Source organism: Carlito syrichta, unplaced genomic scaffold (genome assembly GCF_000164805.1).
Source record: "Carlito syrichta isolate Samal-C Ts95f unplaced genomic scaffold, Tarsius_syrichta-2.0.1 Scaffold310863, whole genome shotgun sequence".
Classification (NCBI taxonomy): Eukaryota; Metazoa; Chordata; class Mammalia; order Primates; family Tarsiidae; genus Carlito; species Carlito syrichta.
Genome location: NW_007254959.1, coordinates 173,213 through 180,312, shown reverse-complemented (window position 1 = coordinate 180,312; position 7,100 = coordinate 173,213). Strand labels below are relative to the sequence as shown.

At 35.2% G+C, this 7,100-nt stretch overlaps 1 pseudogene across 1 annotated transcript; it reads right to left on the bottom strand.

Annotated features, from left to right (window-relative positions):
• Positions 1-3,549: 3,549 nt before the first annotated feature.
• On the bottom strand, positions 3,550-4,672 carry LOC103270929 (annotated as a pseudogene). The gene has a single exon (XR_505014.1). The product of XR_505014.1 is annotated as an F-actin-capping protein subunit alpha-1 pseudogene (transcript).
• Positions 4,673-7,100: the final 2,428 nt, after the last annotated feature.

Below are 7,100 nucleotides of genomic sequence, written 5' to 3'. Positions count from 1 at the left end.
ATGCTATTTATTACAAGATGTTTTGTGCATTTCATGTAGTATCTTTCCCCTCATTAAGCTTGCAAAATAAAAATAAATCACTTAAAATGTATCAGTGTGAAAAAAACATAAGGTATCAGTTGATTAGAAAAAACTGATAGCTATTTGAAATTCTCAGAGTCAAGATATGTTTATACGTAAGTAGACATTAGAGACAAGGCTTTTGTGTGATATGGTGTGATATTATGTTTATCTTAAGCTAATTTTTATTTGATGCCGACTATGAAATCATACAAGTTTAAACAAACACAGAAGCAACACTCAGGGACCCAATTGGAGTAATTATGCAGGCTCTGTCATCCTCTGAGGGCTTTTTTTCTTCAATGCAGAAGTGAAAGAAAGCGCTATGAAAAGTGCAGACACCAAACTCACATCACGGTGGCCTCTGGGCGAGACCTTTATTTCTGCCTTCATGCCTTCATCCTCAGCCCATCAGTACCCTCTCCTGTTTCATCAGACTTATTCAAACCTTTAGCCTCTTTTCTCATCAACAGAAACAAACAAAAAAAAAAAACAAAAGAAAAATCCCAAGGTTAAAAAAAAAAAACAACCCTCTCACTACCCATTTGGAACCCTTCCACCAGGTGGACGTTGTTGTCTCCCATAATCATCCGGAGAAGTCCTGTTTCCCCAGCTGTAGCTTGAGCTCCTCAGTAAGGAAGGTGGGAAGAAAACATCTTATTTCTGTCACAGTGAAGCAATCCTCTAGATATCTCTAATTGTGGCACATTTTCCTCAAAAAGAAATATTATAACATAATCTTTATACCTTGTTCTTAAAACCTAAATACTTGGATTATATTAGCTGATTTCAGAACCTGTATTATGCAACATTAGTTTGATAGAAATTTTGTTCAAATTTCTTTTCTTTTCTTTTTTAGAACAAAACAGGTATATTTCTATTGGACTACCTAACACAGAAGATAGTGTTGGATGGATGGATGGTATGAATGACAAATAATACAAATATATTTTATTTGAAATAAACAAAAATGCTTACAAAACTCAATGAGTCACTTGGAAACAAACTTACTTGACTGTATTACTGAGCAAAAACAGAGTTGAAGCATAAACACCCTTCTTTTTTGACATGTATTTGGAGATAAGTAGGAAGACACTACTTGTTTTTTTAAAAAACTGACTTTACCTTAAGGCCTGATCATAGAAGTGTAAACAATGTAAATGAATCCACCATTACCAGTTGTCATATCGTATCTATGTCACCTATGTATTCTGAGATCACACACATACCTGCCAATATGCCTGGGAAGTGTTGGGAGATGGCCACGGAGGCCCACTGAGCGTTAGGGATCAGGGAGGGCTGTGGACCCCCAGACCGCTAGTACGTGTTCAGGAGCCGTAGACCCCATTTTCCTCCCCCTTTTGCCATGCAGCACAAAAACAACCTAAAGGAACTCTGCTGGCCTAAGCTGAAGGCTCTGTGACTGTGACAGGCATAGCTCACTCTAGAAACCCATTGTTCCTGTTTCCCATAAACTGTGGTTTAGGCTTAGGTATTAGATTTAATTCAAATTCAGGTCACATTTGGGAGCCTTTTAGATGGTACAAGTCTCTTTAGACGATTTAAAAGAATATTTGTAGAATTAGTATATTCTTATGGAGAACTGTTTTCAGCTTTTCAATGGTATAGATGATTGTCAAGAGTGGCCCAGCACAGAGTTTGGGCTGGGCCACATTCCTGAGAGCCCAGCACGTACTTTGGACTGGGCTGCATTCTTTTAGGCCGGCTTTAGCTACAGTTAATGTAAGGTCTTTTTTCTACCTATTATAGAAATTGAATTTATTTTATTCATAGAAGGTATTATAGAATAGTTCATACTACATCAAGGAATCATGTTAGTTCAAGCATAATCAATCATGATATTTTTAGGTTTAATAAGAATATAGTTAACTTTAGAAATTTCATTGTCTCCATTTTCTACTATCATGGTTTTGGCCTTAGTACATTTACTGTTTATATTTGACAGCTTTACTGCTGCTAATCAGCTTTATATATTAGAATTAGGAATTGGAAACTTTCATAGAAATTAGGATAGCTATATAGGACTTTAGAATAGCCATTTTGTTAAGAGATGTAGTCTATTGCTCCAAAAAGTGGCCCACCATGAACCTTGGACTGGGCCACATTCTTTAGGAATTGGTTTAAGCTATAACTAAGAGCTTCCGTAGCATTGTGTAAGTAGTATTAGCATAGAATAGAAAGGTAATAAAGTTTAAGTTAGTCATCATGGGTATTGAGTGAGCTTTAGAAGTTATTGATTATCAGAACATCATTAGGCTAGTAGGGACTGTTGCACTGCTTTTGAAGAGCATTAACTAGCAAAGGGAACAATAAGACAATCTTGGGATTTGTCCCTCCTCACACCTAAGTATCTGGTGGGTGGGGGATGCCCCTCCTGCACCTGGCTTTGTGTTCACGTGAAAGGCTTGTGAGACTGCCTGTGTAAAATTTGGGGATAAATACCTGCTGTAACTTTCAATAAACGGCTTCTGCTCATTTCACTGAACAGTTGTCCACTTTCTTTCTTTCTCTTTCTTCCTCTTTATATCTATCCTTCCATCTTTCTTTCTTTTAATATCTATCCCTACAGATTCGCTGATGCCACCACATCTTCCAAGGGACTCCCCAAAACTTGCAGGGGCTGGGCCCCCACAGGGCAGGGTTGCTATATCACAGTTACATTTGAGTTCTTGGCAGGTAGGACTGAGAAAGAGTAATTTGGAACAAGTTATGCATCCTATTTAGAAGAAATCACTAGTATACCCTTAAATAACAGGTTATGATAGAAAAATACTGCCTGGAAGTTGTCCTCCTCACTTTGATTCATTTTAGTTTTTGTGATTTACATAGTTGTTTGAGTCACTTGTTTGTACAATCCTGCCACAAAGTATTAAAGCACAAGATATCTACTATTCCTTCAACATCTGCATTTTTCAAGTTTTATACTCTATATCCACAGTATGTCAGCAGTTCTTGAATGTTTACAAAAAATAAATGGGTAAAACTCTTCTAAAAATGCAGATATCTATAACTGCAAAGGTATTAGGTGGGAAGGAGACAGTGAGGGAAGGGAAAAAGCAACATGTTCATGTGCAGGGAATGTGGTTCAAGTCTTTGGATATAAAAACAAGTTCCCCAAAGAAGCTGGCCATAATGGAATTTGCAGAAAACGTCCTTTGCTCCCCGGAAAGGACCTGAAAAGCCCAAATACAAGGAAAACTATAGTTAGGAGATGCTATAAATGATTAGGCAGTCAGAGGGAGAAGGATGAGTGTATCTTCCTGTCTTCCATTCAGCAATAGTTGTAGCATAACCTCTTTAGCTGTTGATGATCAGTTAAAAACCACTGAAGTACCAGAAGAGCATTGAAAGGACAGGGGTAGGAAAGTCATGAACATACTCCCTTGTCTAAATCAGTAATGGGGCTGCGTGGCTAGGAAAATCTTCCAAACAGTAAAATGAGTTCAGGGTAGATTTCCCTCTCCAATATTAAATGTAACCGAATTAACAAAAATAATAAATCAAAAAAAGATCTACAAGTAGTTATAGTGATAACAGAAAATTACAAGGCAGAGAACACAAAAGAATCAAGACAATGCTATAGGTTCAACAGTATTCCATGATGCTAGAAAGCCCGATAACTTTGAAAGTCCTAGCAAAATATCACTCTCATTTATAAATCATGTATTTATCATTTGATCACACGTTGAATCCTTTTCTTTCCACATACTGAAGACTCTTACATTCAACCTTTAAGTATTCTGCATTTCTTTGCCTATATTGTAACTGAGGATCTTGTTCCAGTTGATTTTGGTGCAGGTAACTGGAAACTGCTGGTACAAGGCCTTGAATGTGGTATCTGACATCATTTGATAGTTTTCACTAATTGCTGTCTGATACTCATTTTCTGCATTCTCTATGATTTTAATAAACTCCTTGGCAGTTTGCACTTCATTGGACACAGTATTGAATCCTGTATGTCTTTATGACTAACCAACTGAACACTGCCATCTTCATAATAGTAAACCTGAATTTTAAGCACTCCAACCACCTGGGCTGTAGGTGGTGTGATGATGAATTTCCACTCTGATCTCCAACGACCATTCCAGAAGCTTTTAGGCTGAAACTGGTGACTTTCAATACATGTAATAATAGTCTGCTGCCCATCTATAGTTTTAGCATAAACAGTACAGAAGTCATTGGAATAATGATCTTTCAGGTAGGCCCTTAAAGCACTGTCACAGGATTCTCGCCAAGATCTCAGGCCTTCTTCTACGTACTCTGGCTGAGAGTCACTTGCTTCTTTCCATAAGTGATCAAATTTAAATGAAATTTTGTTTATTGGATCTAAAAACCTGCTATTACCCAAGTCACCATGCTCTGTAATTAGATCCGGATCTTCATATCCTTCTAGCTTCACAGGTGTGAACAGATCCATGTTATAATGGGCAAATGCGTGTGCTGCCTTTTCCCTGAGAAGATGGTCATTATTAAGTAGTAGCCAAACATCATTGACTACTTCATTAAATTTCCCTGGAGGTGCATGAGTGATAAATGTAGCAGCTATGCATACCTTCTCCTCATCCGACACCCGATCCTTGGAGTCAGCCATCTTGGGCTGCTCTTGTTCAAATTTCTTAAATATGAGATTGCAAACTTTCCAGCACAACTCATTCACTAATTGAGAACACTTTGCAGTATAGCTTGTCAACTATCTTATATATAAAATTAAAGCTTATTAAAAATAAACATGAATCTTAAATTTGGGGTAATGTTTAGAATAGTGCTTTGTGGGAGAACAAATATTCAGTTTAAAAACATTTTGGGGATGACAAATCATGTATGTAAGATAATCATATCACTCAAAATTATGATTATATATGTAATCATACTTTTGTAGTAAGAAAGCATCATGGTTTTCTTGTGTCAAACTGAACTGAGGTTTGAAAAACACCAGGATATAAGTTTCAATTGTTTAGCTCTTTTATAATGTATAAACTTTAATATATCTACTAAACAAAACTCCTTTTATTAATGCTTAAAATTGACAATGTTTGACATATCTCTGGCATGTCTGTAAGATATATTGAAAGGGAAATTAAAAGACATGCATCTAAAAATTATCCTACAAAATCAAATGAAGGATCTAGTGAAAAAATGTGAAATAATAGTCACTTGGCAGATTTTGCCTCTACCAAGATATATTCTCCATTTTACATATGTAGACTTGAATTAAGATTGTTATTAATAAAAAGATTGTTATGAATTATTTCAGTTTTCATATAGTTTTGAAGTTTACACATTGAGAGAAAACTTATTTTATATAACATAATTATGTGATAGAACATTCCAGTTTTTACCTCTGTCTCAAAAGGCATGTAAAACAAGAGAGTAACATATTTTATTTTGACTGGGATTTATGGCTTTCAATTTCCTGAAAAGCAGGTGTAGTAGTCTGATGAGCTGATCAAGGAAGCTTGTCATTCCAGTAATTCTCTGAAGACTGTCACTTAACACCAGAATCAGAAACAAATTTACAATTAATGAAGAAGTACACTGGGACGAAGAACTTGACGACTTCCTTCAGCAGCTGTCATGGACAAACATTTTCTATAGAACTGATTAGTTTGATTCTCATTCATGTAGCTAAGAATTATAGAGTGAGGGTGAGAAAAGGTATTTGAAATGTTCATGCCTGTAAACTCCAGAGGCATGCTGACGCTTTACATTTTCTATTCTTTCAAGCTAGTCTCTAAAGAAGAGAAAGTCACCTTAATGTCGCATCTGGTACTTTGCACAGTTTCCCATTTCATTAGGAAAGGATTATGGTACATTATTCAAAGCTATTTATTCACAGTCACTGGTAAAAACACTTGTCTCTTCATTCGAAGAAAATAGTCAAAAGAGAAAATTAACAATATTTTTCAATCACTAACTCAAAGCGTTCCTGAATAAAATTGGTCCATAGATAATATTGATACTGAGTTTCTTTCATCAAATGCAGAGAGATATATAATGAATATAAACTGAAAATCTTCCATGATTATACTATCATGTATTAATTCATTTAACAAAAACTCACTGAGGAATTTTTAAGCACCTGGGAGAATATAGAAAAAAAAATCTGATCATTCATTTCATAATTCTTGAAGTTTAGTAAATAATATACAAAGTTAAATTTTTTAAATTAACAAAACAACACACAGTTGAAAAAAAAATAGACTTCTGGTTTCCAGTCTGGCATATAAACAACTTGGAAGTTATCACTCCTAACCACAGAGGAAAAAACAAAAAAGTGTGTGGGGGGGTAATTCACTGAAAATGAACAAGTCTTAGATCTATCAGAAGATTCTGGTGACACAACTAACTGCTATGCCAAAATTTGAGGGATGGTCAGAAGACAGAGAATTTCAGCTTTCTGGAGACAATCAAGTGCAAAAAACTTTCTGGGAATCAGTAACAGGGTAAGAATACCAAAAACTGTAATTGACTAATTGCTGGAATAGAAATACCAGAAGAGGAAAAGAATGAAAGAGAATAAATATTTGAAATAATATAACGACTGAGAATTTTCCAAAATTAATAATGGATATCAAGTTGCAGATAAAGCAAGATAAAAAAAATCTATGGCTAAACATATCACATGTAAACTGCAGAAAATCAGAGAGAAAAATCTTAAAAGAAACTAAAAGGGGAAAAAAAAGAAAGAAACCGAAACAACTTACCTGCAGAGAAGGAAGGATAAATATGACATTGAATTTCTCTTTAGAGACCATTCAAGCAAGGGGAAAGTGGAATAAAATATTTCGAACTATTGAAAGAAAGAAATTCACTTGCATTTTTCTATACAGAAATTCAAAGGTGAAGGAGAAATAAAGACTTGCTCAAATAGACAAAAATTGAAGGAACTTATTACCTGTAGATCTGCTTTGCTAGAAGTATTAAAAGTTCTTCAGAAAGTAGAAAAATGAGAAACTCAGATATGTATAATGAAAAGAAAAGCATCAAAGAAAAACATAAACAAAATATCTGCTATTTTT